Below are 14,251 nucleotides of genomic sequence, written 5' to 3' on the forward strand. Positions count from 1 at the left end.
TTTAAGAGGTTGGTTGACTTATACTAGCAATAGCAGAATTGATGGCGGATGGGAGAGGGGTGAAAGAGAGTTCAGAATATCTGTATATTTCCATTGCCCTGTGAAGATTAGGCAGAAAGGATTTCAAAATAAACTTTTGTGCATCTACTCATCCTTGGCTTTATAATGAACTTAATACACATTTAATCCATGGGTTTTAGCCTTATCTTACCATAGAAAACCCTTTTTTTTTTTTTTTTTTTTCCTTTTTTGACAGCACCAAAATGCTATGGGCTGCAGCGGATACGTGACGGTGAGATAGTAAACAGTGCAATGGATAACAGAAATCCCCCTAGAGGTAGACCAGCTTGAAGAAACAGAAGGTGGTTGGGAAAGGAAACTGTGTCTCAAATTAGTGTTAAGTTGCCAACGGAGGCCTGTGTTCTATCACACCCTCTGCTGGCGGCGGGAAGAAACAGCAACGGATCTTGGTCCAGGCCTCACTGATTAATAGCAAGTTACTTCTTAGAGCATTTGGTCGCCACCGGGTCACGTGAAAGACCAGCCTTGGACAAAACGGTGTTAGAATGAGTCCTCAGTGTCCTTCTCTCATCTTCTATGTCACATTCCCCCGATCTTGACCCTTTCTCCAGTAGAATTTCTAGTTTAAGGAGAAAATCAATTAGACAGCTTATTGCAGATCTTTGCTTCTTTCCTTCCATAATTTTCTTTTATTTCTTTTTGATGTATTAGAAGCCACAGGAATAATGACTTCACTCAACACAACTATTAACTGTGCAACATTCATTAAGCATTCTGTCCTGGTGTTGGAGAGAGAGTTTAATGATGTTTATCACATTTTAATAGCCTTACATCAAGTACAACCAACATTTACTGAGTGTAAACTGTGTGCCAAGCTCTGTGTGGACTGCTTCATTATTAATATGACATCCTCCTTGCTATGGGAGAGCTAAATTCTATAAGGCAAAAAGGTAAATAAAGGATTTCAAAACAATGGAATGAGTAGCTCACAGTACAGAGGAAGTCCAGTGAGCCCATGGGGAATGGGGGTGTCCAGGTAGGTTTCAAGTTGGATATGAAGCAGTTAACCAGATAAATAAGGGGTAAGGGACTCCAGGTAGAGGAAGAAGTTTGCATCAGTGTTGATTAGCATGGTGTGAATGGGGGCTTGCTGAAATTCAAGGTTGCTAGCTCACTGTGTCTGAGGTAAGTTGTGGCAGAGGAAAAGAAAACAGAGACCAGGTCAGGGTAAGTCCTTCTGATGTGAACAAAGCTCACACTTCACCATGTAGGCCATACAGAGTCACTAAGCATTTTTAACATGGACGTAACATCATAAGATTTCTATTTTAGCCAGAACACCCGACTAGTAGTATGGAGGCAGGATTTGTGGGAAAGCAGAGATCAGTGAGGAAGCTCTGCAATAATTCTAATGAAAATATTTGTCTGAGTAAGGGGTAAAACTCATAGATTCCAGAAACTTTTAAGGCTTCATGATTGACTGGGCATGGGAATACTAAAGGGGAGAGGAAGGACTCAAAGCCAACTTCCAAGCTTCCTACCTGAATGGATACTGGTTTTCTTAGGTGAGATAGATAATACAGAAAGGCAAATACGTTTGGGGAGAAAGAAACTGAATTTAGTTTTGATCCTTTAGATTGGAGATTCTCATGTAGTGTTCATGTAAAAAGTGGAAAAGATGGGGGTGGAGATATGTATTTAGGCATCATTCTCATTAAAAAATAGTTAAAACCATAGAAGTGGATAATATTGCCCAGAAGACTATTATAATAAGGAGAGTGGTATTTACTAATATGACCACCTTTATTTTTTTATTTCATATTTTTTCTTTTTTTATCATATCTTTTTTTGATTTTTTTTTATTTTTTATACAGCATGCTCTTATTAGTTATCTATTTTATACATATTAGTGTATACATGTCAATCCCAATCTCCCAATTCATCCCACCACCACCCCTCCCCCTGCCACTTTCCCCCCTTGGTGTCCATACGTTTGTTCTCTACATCTGTGTCTCTATTTCTGCCTTACAAACCGGTTCATCGGTACCATTTATCTAGATTCCACATATATGAATTGATATACAATATTTGTTTTTCTCTTTCTGACTTCACTCTGTATGACAGTCTCTAGGTCCATCCACATCTCTACAAATGACCCAATTTTGTTCCTTTTTACGGCTGAGTAATATTCCATTGTGTATATGTACCACATCTTCTTTATCCATTCATCTGTCGATGGGCATTTAGGTTGTTTCCATGACCTGACTATTGTAAATAGTGCTGCAATGAACATTGGGGTGCATGTGTATTTCTGAATTATAGTTTTCTCTGGGTAAATGCCCAGTGGTGGGATTGTTGGGTCATACAGTAATTCTATTTTTAGTTTTTTAAGGAACCTCCATACTGTTCTCCATATTGGCTGAACCAATTCACATTTGCACCAGCAGTGCAGGAGGGTTCCCTTTTCTCCACACCCATTCCAGCATTTGTTGTTTGTAGATTTTCTGATGATGCCCATTCTAACTTGTGTGAGGTGATACCTCATGGTAGTTTTGATTTGCATTTCTCTAATAATTAGTGATGTTGAGCATCTTTTCATGTGCCTCTTGGCCATCTGTATGTCTTCTTTGGAGAAATGTCTATTTAGGCTTTCTGCCCATTTTTTGATTGGGTTGTTTGTTTTTTTAATATTGAGCTGCATGAGCTGTTTATATATTTTAGAGATTAATCCTTTGTCAGTTGATTCATTTACAAATATTTTCTCCCATTCTGAAGGTTGTCTTTTGGTCTTGTTTATGGTTTCCTTTGCTGTGCAAAAGCTTTGAAGTTTCATTAGATCTCATTTGTTTATTTTTGTTTTTATTTCCATTACTCTAGGAAGTGGGTCAAAAAGGATCTTGCTGTGATTTATGTCAGAGAGTGTTCTTCCTCTGTTTTCCTCTAAGAGTTTTAGGGTGTCCGGTCTTACATTTAGGTCTTTAATCCATTCTGAGTTTATTTTTGTATATGGTGGTAGGGAGTGTTTTAATTTCATTCGTTTACATGTAGCTGTCCAGTTTTCTCAGTACCACTTATTGAAGAGACTGTCTTTTCTCCATTGTATATCCTTGACTCCTTTGTCATAGATTAGTTGACCATAGGTCCATGGGTTTTTCTCTGGGTTTTCTATGCTGTTCCATTGATATATATTTCTGTTTTTGTGCCAGTACCATATTGTCGTCATGACTGTAGCTTTGTAGTATAGTCTGAAGTCAGGGAGTTTGATTCCTCCAACTCCATTTTTTTCTCTCAAGGTTGCTTTGGATATTCAGGGTCTTTTGTGTCTCCATACAAATTTTAAGATTTTTTTGTTCTAGTTCTGTAAAAAATGCCATTGGGGACTTCCCTGGTGGCGCAGTGGTTGAGAACGCTTTCAGTTTTTCACTTTTGAGAATAATGTTTGCTGTGGGTTTGTTGTATATGGCCTTTATTTTGTTGAGGTAGTTTCCCTCTATGCCCACTTTCTGGAGAGTTTTATTTTAACATCTTTATTGGAGTATACTTGCTTTACAATGGTGTGTTAGTTTCTGCTGTGTAACAAAGTGAGTTAGCTATACATATACATATATCCCCACATCCCCTCCCTCTTGTGTCTCCCTTCCACACTCCCTTCTGGAGAGTATTTATCATAAATATGTGCTGATTTTTATCAAAAGCTTTTTCTGCATCTTTTGAGATGATCGTATGGTTTTTATTCTTCAGTTTGTTATCATGGCGTACCACATTGATTGATTTGCGTATATTGAAGAATCCTTACATCCCTGGGATAAATCCCACTTGATCATGTTGTATGATCCTTTTAATGTGTTGTTGGATTCTGTTTGCTAGTATTTTGTTGAGGATTTTTGCATCTATATTCATCAGTGATATTGGTCTGTAATTTTCTTTTTTTGTAATATCTCTGTCTGGTTTTGGTATCAGGATGATGGTGGCTTCGTGTAATGAGTTTGGGAGTGTTCCTTCCTCTGCAATTTCTTTGGAGGAGTTAGAGAAGAATGGGTGTTAGCTCATCTCTAAATGTTGATTCTCTCTTTGATTCCTTCAGTGACCTCTTGGTTATTTAGTAACGTATTGTTTAGCCTCCAAGAGTTTGTGTTTTTTACATTTTTTCCCCTGTAATTTATGTCTAATCTCCTAGTGCTGTGGTCAGAAAAGATGCTTGATGTGATTTCAATTTTCTTAAATTTACTAAGGCTTGATTTGTGACCCAAGATGTGAGCTATCCTGGGGAATATTCTGTGTGCACTTGAGAAGAAAGTGTAATCTGCTGTTTGGGGATGGAATGTCCTATAAATATCAATTAAATCTATCTGATCTATTGTGTCATTTAAAGCTTGTGTTTCCTTATTAATTTTCAGTCTGAATGATCTGTCCATTGGTGTTAGTGAGGTGTTAAAGTCTCCCACTATTATTGTGTTACTGTCGATTTCCTCTTTTATAGCTGTTAGCATTTGCCTTATGTATTGAGGTGCTCCTGTGTTGGGTGCATATATATTTATAATTGTTATATCTTCTTGGATTGATCCCTTGATCATTATGTAGTGTCTTTCCCTGTCTCTTGTAACATTCTTTATTTTAAAGTCTATTTTATCTGATATGAGTATTGCTACTCCAGCTTTCTTTTGATTTCCATTTGCATGGAATATCTTTTTCTGTCCCCTCATTTTCAGTCTGTATGTGTCCATAGGTCTGAAGTGGGCCTCTTATAGACAGCACATATATAGGTCTTGTTTTTGTATCCATTCAGCGAGCCTGTGTCTTTTGGTTGGAGCATTTAATCCATTCGCGTTTAAGGTAATTGTCGATATGTATTTTATTATTTTCATTTTCTTAATTGTTTTGAGGTTTTTTGCATAGGTCAGTCTCTTCTCTTGTGTTTCCCACTTAGAGAAATTACCTTAGCATCTGTTGTAGTGCTGGTTTGGTGGTGCTGAATTCTCTTAGCTTTTGCTAGTCTGTAAAGCTTTTGATTTCTCTGTCGAATCTGAATGAGATCCTTGCCAGGTGGAGTAATCTTGGTTGTAGGTTCTTCCCTTTCATCACTTTAAATATATCATGCCATTCCCTTCTGGTTTGTAGATTTTCTGCTGAGAAATTAGCTGTTAACCTTATGGGAGTTCCTTTGTATGTTATTCAGCTGTTGGTTTCTTCTAGTGTATTTTTCATTTCCGGTATTGTATTGTTCATCTCTGTTTGTTTGTGCTTTAACTCTTCTAGGTGTTTGTTCTTTAATTCTTCTAGGTCTTTGTTAAGTATTTCTTGCATCTTATCAATCTTTGCCTCCATTCTTTTTCCAAGGTTCTGGATCATCTTCGCTATCATTATTCTGAATTCTTTTTCTGGAAGGTTGCCTATCTCCACTTCATTTAATTGTTTTTGTGAGGTTTTATCTTGTTCCTTCATCTGGTACATAGTCCTCTGCCTTTTCATTTTGTCTATCTTTCTGTAAATGTGTTTTTCATTCTACAGTCTGCAGGATTTTAGTTCTTCTTGCTTCTGCTGTCTGCCCTCTGGTCAATGGGGTATCTAAGAGGCTTGTGCAAGCTTCCTGATGGGAGGGACTGATGGTGAGTAGAGCTGAGTGTTGCCCTGGTGGGCAGAGCTCAGTAAAACTTTAATCCACTTGTCTGCTGATGGATGGGGCTGAGTTCCCTCCCTGTTGGTTATTTGGCCAGAGGCAACCCAGCACTGGAGGCTACAGGCTCTTTGGTGGGGCTAATACTGACTCTGGGAGGGCTCATGCCAAGGAGTACTTCCCTGAACTTCTGCTGCCAGTGTCCTTGTCCCCACAGTGAGCCACAGCCACCCTGGCCTCTGCATGAGACCTTTCAACACTAGCAGGTAGGTCTAGTTCAGTCTCCTATGGGGTCTCTGCTCCTTCCCCTGGGTCCTGATATGCACACTACTTTGTGTGTGCCCTCCAAGAATGGAGTCTCTGTTCCCCCGAGTCCTGTCAAAGTCCTGCAGTCAAATCCTGCTAGCCTTCAAAGTCTGATTCTCTGGAATTCCTCTTCCCATTGCTGGACCCCCAGTTTGGGAAGCCTGACGTGGGGCTCAGAACCTTCACTTCAGTGGGTGGATTTCTGTGGTATAATTGTTGTCCAGTTTGTGAGTCACATATCCAGCAATGACCACCTTTAAAAATGGATAAATGGATAGAGGAAAAGGACCACAGAAGGAGGAAAGAAGATAAAGTAACACTTCATAGAAATCATAGAAGTTTTTTTTTTTCTAATTGGAGTATAGTTGCTTTAGAATGTTGTGTTAGTTTCTGCTGTACAATGAAATGAATCAGCTATACGTGAAGTTTAATGAGTGTGTGCGTGTGTGTATGTGTGTTGCAGATGGGGGTGGGAAGGATGGTGTAAGATCTGAGAAGTGAATGAAAATGAAGAATGGGAGAAAAACAAATGAACCAGAAAATAAAAGACTCTGCCATGTGTAGATGACTCTCTCTAGAATCCTACATGAAAGACATGATAACAGCAAAAAAGATGCCAATTTAAAAGTTTTTTGTTTTTTTGTTTTTTTTAGAATTGGACATGACCAGAAAATGTTTAGCACTAAAAGAAGAGATTCAATCTGCAAGGATGAATCTGCAGTTATGGCAGTAGAGAGAATTACACTGATGAAGGAAGTTCCCAGAGAGATGGGAGTGCTGAGAAAATAAGTGAAAGTGAAAGAGCTGGCATCAAACAGGATGAAAAAGACCTCCTGTAATTGGAGGTTAGACACTGAAATGAAGATGAGTGAAGAAGAAATGTTGAGGAGGTCAAAACATGAGACTGACTGATTTCCCCAAAGGTCTTCATTTCCTTGTCAATACCAATGCCAAGTTTTCAAAGCTTGTATGGTGGTGGGACAGGATAGTGGGCTTGAGAAGAGCCATTAAGGTTCTTAAAGGCCATTAAATGAAGAGTCAGCAATGGTAAAGCCAGAGTGTGGATCAGCAGCATTGAGGATCCAAAAACAAGGGGATTCTATACATTTCTAGAGGTACCAGTCCAACCAGTTGGGTCCCTTTTTACACAATTCTCAGAAACCCAGATTGGAGACAAAGGGTAGATTGTTGTAGGGATTCCAGAGTTGAGATATTGTTGAGTGTAAGTTGCTGATAAAGCTTCTAAGAAAGTAAATTCATGTCATCACACAGGAGGTTAAGACAGGAAAACAGAAGAGAAAGGCCATAAATAGGATTTTTCAGAGAGGGAAAATAGGATTAGCACAGTGACAGGCTAGACCCTAAGGGGCTCACAAGAATTGGTTGTGCACCTTTCTTTTTAACTCGGTTTCAATGACCTCAAGTTGGTAGCTTGAATAAAAGCTCTGGTGGGAGTATTTATGTCACAGATATTGGCAAGCTTGACAAATTGGGAAGCAGGGTACCAGCATACCTGTAGATTAAAGAGTGGGAAAGTGGTCATTAGCCATTTAGAAGGATAGGAGGTCATGGTCAGAGTGTGAAAAATATTGACAGTTAATATCTGTGACATGGAAGGTAATGAAAAATGCCAGGCTGTTTTTGTTTTGTTAGTTAGATTTGGTTTTGTTTTTATTGGCTGAAGCAGAGGCGAAGAAAGAAAACCACATACATGGAGTTCAAGGCTACTGTAGTAGATGGTTCATAAAAATGATTGTTAAAACTTCTCAGGTAGAGGACAGGAGTTTATTCAGGCACCCAAATCTTCAATTAATCAAATGGGACAATCAGAAAAAAAGGTAAATAGCATCTATGAGGAAAAGGACAGAAAGTTGTGTTGTGAACCACAAGGACTTATTTTTATGCAAGGTGTTTCCTACTGCTGCTGTAATAAATTACCATTAACTGAGTGGCTTAAAACAATGCAAATGTATTATCTTACAATCTTGGAGGCCAGAAATCCAAAATGGATCTCACTGGGCTAAAATCAAGGTGTCAGCTGGGCTGTGTTTCTTTCTGGAGGTTTTAGGGGAGGGTCTCTTTTCTTGGCTTTCTTTGTTTCTAGAGGCTGCCTGCATTCCTTGGCTCATGGCCGTCTTCCATGCTTAAATCCAGCAATGTCCAGCTGAGCCTTTCTCATGGTGCCAGCTCTCTGTTCTGACTCTTCTGCTTCCCTGTTCCCAATTTAAGGACCCTTGTGATTACACTGGGCACACCTGAATGTCCAGGATACTCTCCATCTCAAGGTCAACTGATTAGCAACCATAATTCTAATTTCAATCATAATTCCCCTTGCCTTGCAAGAATACCTACTCACAGATTCCAGGGTTTATGACATGAATATCTTTTGGAGGGAAGGGGGCCTGATTGTGCCTACCACACAAGAGAAGAAGTGCACTCTTTCTCCTAGATTTTATCAGACCTATTATATTTAATGAGATTTAATTCAACAGACTTTTATTGTTCATAATATTATACTAGATATTATGATGGGAAAGAGTACTTGATAATGAATAATTTAAACTTTATGGGAAATATTATTTTATTTCTCTTATAAAACATTTGAAATGAAAGGTTTAGTGGCAAAAGGAAGAAGGTTTTTTTAAAAATTTAGTTCCGTGGAACCCACTGGTGTAAGCTAGCTCATTTGAAGGTTGCTAGGGAGTTGCTAAGGGATATTGTATAGAGAAATTTAAGTTTTGCATTATCTGTGCTGATCAATGATAAAGGGGACAAGGCTTATTTCTTTTTTCAAAGAAGTTTAAAAATAATCACAGACCATTCCCAGCTGAGTGCTTGGAATGTACCAGGTGTCCGATAAACATTTTCTGAACTGAATTGAATGTCACTGAATGCCCTTCTCATTGGAAGATTTTTATTAGTTAACCTTTATTAATTTTTATTAATTAGATTTAATTTTCCTTTACTGTGGTGAGTTACCTTGGCTGTGACCATTCACCCCTCATTTATTTTCTATGGATAGAAGGCAGAACCACACTGAGGAGGGAAGTTTCTCTCTCCCCCTCTCCTCTTCATGGCACTAAGGGCCAATATCTAAGACAAACAACATTCTATCCTTCACCTCGTCTTTTCCCAATGCCCCTCTCAAGACATTTCTACCTCTCATCTTAAGACCCAAAAGATCCCATTCATGATTAAATCGAATATGAATATGAAAACTTCATATGAAAATATGACAGGGAAAGGCCCAAGGATAAACTTATAAACACACAGGAAAATGTTTTACTGACATCTTAAAAAAAGATATGCTTCCATGGTTATGAAAGGAATAGATACTAAAAAGATTGGAGTGCCTCCCAAATTCTTGTGTAAGGCAAATACTAGAGTGAGCGAGGCCAAGCAAAATCTCAAATGACATTTTATATTAACAAAATCGTTCTAAATTTTATCTGTAACTTTAGGCACTAAGAGAAAACAGCAATTGTGGAAAAAAAGTTATCATGAGAGAAGACCTATTCTACCATATATGTAAACACTTTGAAATTCAAAAGCTAAAAATTATCTCAAAACAATGTAAAATTAATATAGTATTATAAAATAGTTTGGCTTAGTTTTCTGAGTGTTTTGAAAGTAAACAATAGATAATCCTACCTCCAAGGTATAAATTTCAGATGAATTATTGTTGAGGAAAAAAATAAGCTATCTTGTAGTAGACACAGTTAGTGTTTTTCTCTAGCCTCTCAACAAACACAATTTGAGTGAAATCTGAACAATTTCCAAAGGCCAGTGCCTGCATCCAGAGATTACTCTGTTCCACCTGGTGATGGACAGAAATTCCAGGGAATGAAATTCGCCTCCCCCAGGACCCCCAGTCAAGGGATAACAGGAGAGTGTAATTACCCCAGCTTCCAAAACCCTGAATTTCTCAGATCCATAACAGGATTAAACTCCATGTACCTGTGCTGACAACCTGCTCAGGCAAGTTAAATACCTTCTTCTCTCCCCATCTCAATTCCTCACTCTCCTACCAGTGTTTTCCAGGATCACCAACAAAATCAATTAATTCTCATAATCTGGTCTTAAGGCAGCTTCTGGGGAACCCAAATTAAGACACACATCCCTTCCTCCCACAAAAAGGACATGAAGACACAAATCATGAAGGAAGAAAAGTTATCAACATGAAATTCCTGGCTCACAGTTACCAAAGAAATGAACAATAAAAAAGAAAAAAAATTTTCTTATTGATCAGATTGTCCAAAATTTTTTTAAAAATCCTCAGAGTTATAAAGGCTACGTACAGGGAATCCTCCCATACTCTGCTGATAAGAACACACATTGCTAAAACCATGGAAGAAAGAGATTTGACAGAATATGCAGTTTTAAAATATGGATGCCCTTGTGCTCATTGGATACACTTTTATCTTTCTTTATTCATTTACTCACCAAATTAAATTAAATTAATTAAAATGTCACTTGATTTATAGCATACTGTATGCTAAGTTAAGATCAGAGAAGAGGGGAACCCCCCAGTACAGGCTCTCAGAGTGTTAGTTATATTATGGGAAATTGGCAAGCGTAGGGGAGGAAGGGTTAATGAAGGAATAGACACATGTTCCCTGGAGTCTCTTACCTTTCTCCTTCAATCATTTCTCTTGGCTCCAGTGCTATGCTGGCCTCAAGGCCCTGGCTCTGATGCTCACCATTGCTTAAGTCTTGGCATCTCTTTCTCTTGGCCTATTTTCAGATCTTAACTCTTCCTGAGCTATGATATTACATTTCTGGCATTGGCTTACCTATTCTTTCCCTAATATCTGACTTGGATCTCACCCAATTTTCAATGTTAATCCTTTCACAGGTCAATGGTAATCTATTCTATTTTGTGATTCATTTTCACCCAGATTATCATTCCATTTACTGGAATATACCACCATGTTCCATGCCTACAAATCATGTGCCAACTGCACTATTTTACAATTCATGTCCTCAGTGGTGATTGAAGAAAAGTAAAACGAAAGGACTTTAGACATATACATTCCAGAGTGTTAGAATTAGCGTTTCTTAAATGCTAGGTATCAGTTTCACTTTTCTGCAAAAATTCATTCTAAACCAGGAAAATCACAAAAAAAAGGGTAAGGGCCCACAGTTTGTTTTTTATTCATATTTTCCATGATGGGCACCTTTTCTGTTGAGTTCTTTTACACACAACAAACAACATTAACAAATAAAAAATCTAACTCTTTTTGTCATCCCCATGATATTAATTATAAGGACTTTTAAAGATAATTCCAAGACTTCCTAGGTTCTTACTTAAGGAGAATGAAATTTTGCTGAGTCTCAGGTTATGAAATGATGGGTTCACTTGTGGCAGCTACACATCCCAGGGATTCTCTAGTGCTTGATCAACTGGCCACCTGCCAAGATGTTCTGGTGTCTACAGGGAGGTGCAGAAATGTCACCGAACCAGATTTACAGATGTAATCGCAGTTGATGATCAGAGCTGCTGCTGATATTCTGTTCAAAAAATGCCAGGAAGTTGGGCTCCAAACTTGGACTCGCATCTTGGTGAAGAGAAATGTACATAGCAGTCTCAAAGGGCATTAATTCCAAGAAGGTAAAAGAGGGTATAAATCTGTCGTGAAAATTTTAAAAAACCTTTAAATTTATTGCCAGCTATTTAAAAGTGAACTTTACTTTTCATTATACGTAAAAGAATCTGTCACATTTAACACTGTATAAACTGTGCAATAAAGTGTATCCATCCTCCTGGTACAAATATGATCTCTTTGGATTGCTGGTGGATTTGTGGGACCAGACTTTAGGCCATTTCCATTCTAAAAGTGTGTCATTGGGCAGAGTGATACAAGTCTCACTTCAGTTTTCAAAGCCTTTGATGTACTGATTTGGGGCAGCTATCTTTATTTGCAAGTTTCAGTAATCAGACTGAAATTGTATGGACCCATATGTATAATTAGGTGTCATCTACTCTGGCTCCCCCAAACTCCACCTACAGTTTCTCCTCACCCTGAGGCTTACATCATCGTCTATGTATGGTTCTTTTGGCCATAAATATGGCTTGGCTTCTAATGGAGTTAGCCATACTGCTTTGCTCCATTATTGGGGAATACCCTTGTGATGAAGCTACACGTGGGGGAAAAGTAACAAGTTTGATTTGACACCAAAAAATTAAGAAATAAAAATTTAAAAAAGAAAAATATGTCATGCTGGCTTAGATCAACATGATCAAAAATCTCAAAGTGTCAAACTGCATTTGACTTCGTGTTTCAATACATGACACTCCATGTATATCCATTTAGATCTTTTCCATTATACCTGTAATAAAAGTATATAATTTGAGTAGCTTTCACAGATTGAAAATGCTTTGGGAGATATTTAATGTTACATGTCAGAGAAAGTATTTTTTAACTACTAGAAATAATAAGATATAAGGGTCTTATATTTATATAGATATCTGCTTTCCAGGTATTTTCACCGAGCTACATGCAATTTATGTTTACGATATACTTGTAAAGCAAAAGGAATCAGCAAATCCAAAATTCCACTTTCCCAATGGAACAGAGCAGAATCAGGAATTTGCTAGAGGTCAAAAATTGTGTGGTTTAACAGGGACCTGAATAAGTATATCATTTGCTGCCTCTTGTTTGTGCTTTTCAACATAGGTGACCTTGAAAGAAGTAATCTTCTACTGACAGAATTTTATGTTTAATATGATAATGAATATTTATTGGTTTTCCAGATAATATTTTAGCAAATCAGCTCTGAGTGAGACAGTTATTTACTTTCCAGCGAAGATAACCTCTGCATATGATTTTTCATACCTTATAATTATAGTCTGCATATAATGAGCTCATTTTAACCATGTGCCATTTAGTTGTTTATTAATAATATTGTTTTAGTCCAGCAATTCGATTAACTTTACATATCATGGTGATTTCTAATGATTTCCCATTTTTAAAAACGAAAAATAGTACTTGGTTTGTGTCTTTTAACAGATGAAACAAAAATGTTTACAAAGTGACATTAGTCTACTTTGTGCAAGAAAGTAAGATGGAGACGAAATGCGTTCATGATGAGAATAAAAATAAGTGGAAGCTCCTGAGAAAATAGAATCATCATACTGGACTCTATAATATATCAGATATAACAATAAAGCATCCATTGATGTACTGATCCAAAATTTGCAGAACCCTTTTGTAGGTCTAATGTCACTCAATCCACAATGGTGGAAGAGTAACCAAGGAAAGATGAGGGACAGTCTGCCCTGGTACAGGCAATGAGCGCCCCTCCCATTTATTGGTGATTTTCATGATTTAGAATGAATTTCTACAGAAATGTGAAGCCAATATCCAGTGTTTGAAAAAAAAAAAAAGTCTACTTCTTATATTCTGGAAAAGACATGCGGAAAGTCTTTTCAGTTTATAGTTCATCAGCCTATAGCCCACTCTCACATCATTAACAATATTAATTGTAAAATACTGAAATTGGTCCATGATATTTAGACATGGGACATGGTAGTCCATACTAGAAAATGGATCAGTAGTCTGGATGATAATGTCACAATATAGAATGGGTTACCACTGAATTGTGAGAAGAGTGACATTGAAAACTGGGTAAAATTCAAGTCCGACCTTTGGGAAAGAATAGGTATGCCAGAAATGCAATGTCACAGCTCAGGAAGATTCAAGATCTAGAAACAGGCCAAGAGAAAGAGATGCCAAGATTTAAGCAATGGTGAGCATCAGAGCCAGGGCCTTCAGGCCGGTGCAGCATCGGAGCCAAGAGAAATGAATGAAGGAGAAAGGTAAGAGAATCCAGGGAACATTTTTCTATTCCTTCATTCGTCCTGCCTTTTCCATTCTTACCAATGTCTCTCATAACATAACTAACACTCTCAGAGCCTGGACTTAGGTTTCCCTCCTTTCTCCTCTTATACATAGTTCAAAGGATGCAATTAATCAAAATGTTTTCTAATTTACTAGATGTAATTTTCAAAGAGATCAATAAAGAATGAATAGAAGTGGGCATGTTAAATTGAATGGTATAGAAAATACATGTGTACATAGTTTTGCCAAATATTCTTCTTTGATGATTGTATTGAATTGTATTTTCATTATCAGAGTATGAGAGAATTCTTTGAATATACTCAATAACAGAGTTTTGTTTCTTAATCTTGGACAATCTGACTGAAAAAGAGGCTCTTCCTTAAATATTCATTTCTTTAAAAACGAGGAAGGAAACGTTTTTTGTTTTTTGGGTTTTTTTTTTTTTTCATACTTACTTTTCTTCTGCTTC

This window comes from Neophocaena asiaeorientalis, unplaced genomic scaffold, assembly GCF_003031525.2.
Source record: "Neophocaena asiaeorientalis asiaeorientalis breed wild unplaced genomic scaffold, Neophocaena_asiaeorientalis_V1.1 scaffold388, whole genome shotgun sequence".
NCBI lineage: Eukaryota > Metazoa > Chordata > Mammalia > Artiodactyla > Phocoenidae > Neophocaena > Neophocaena asiaeorientalis.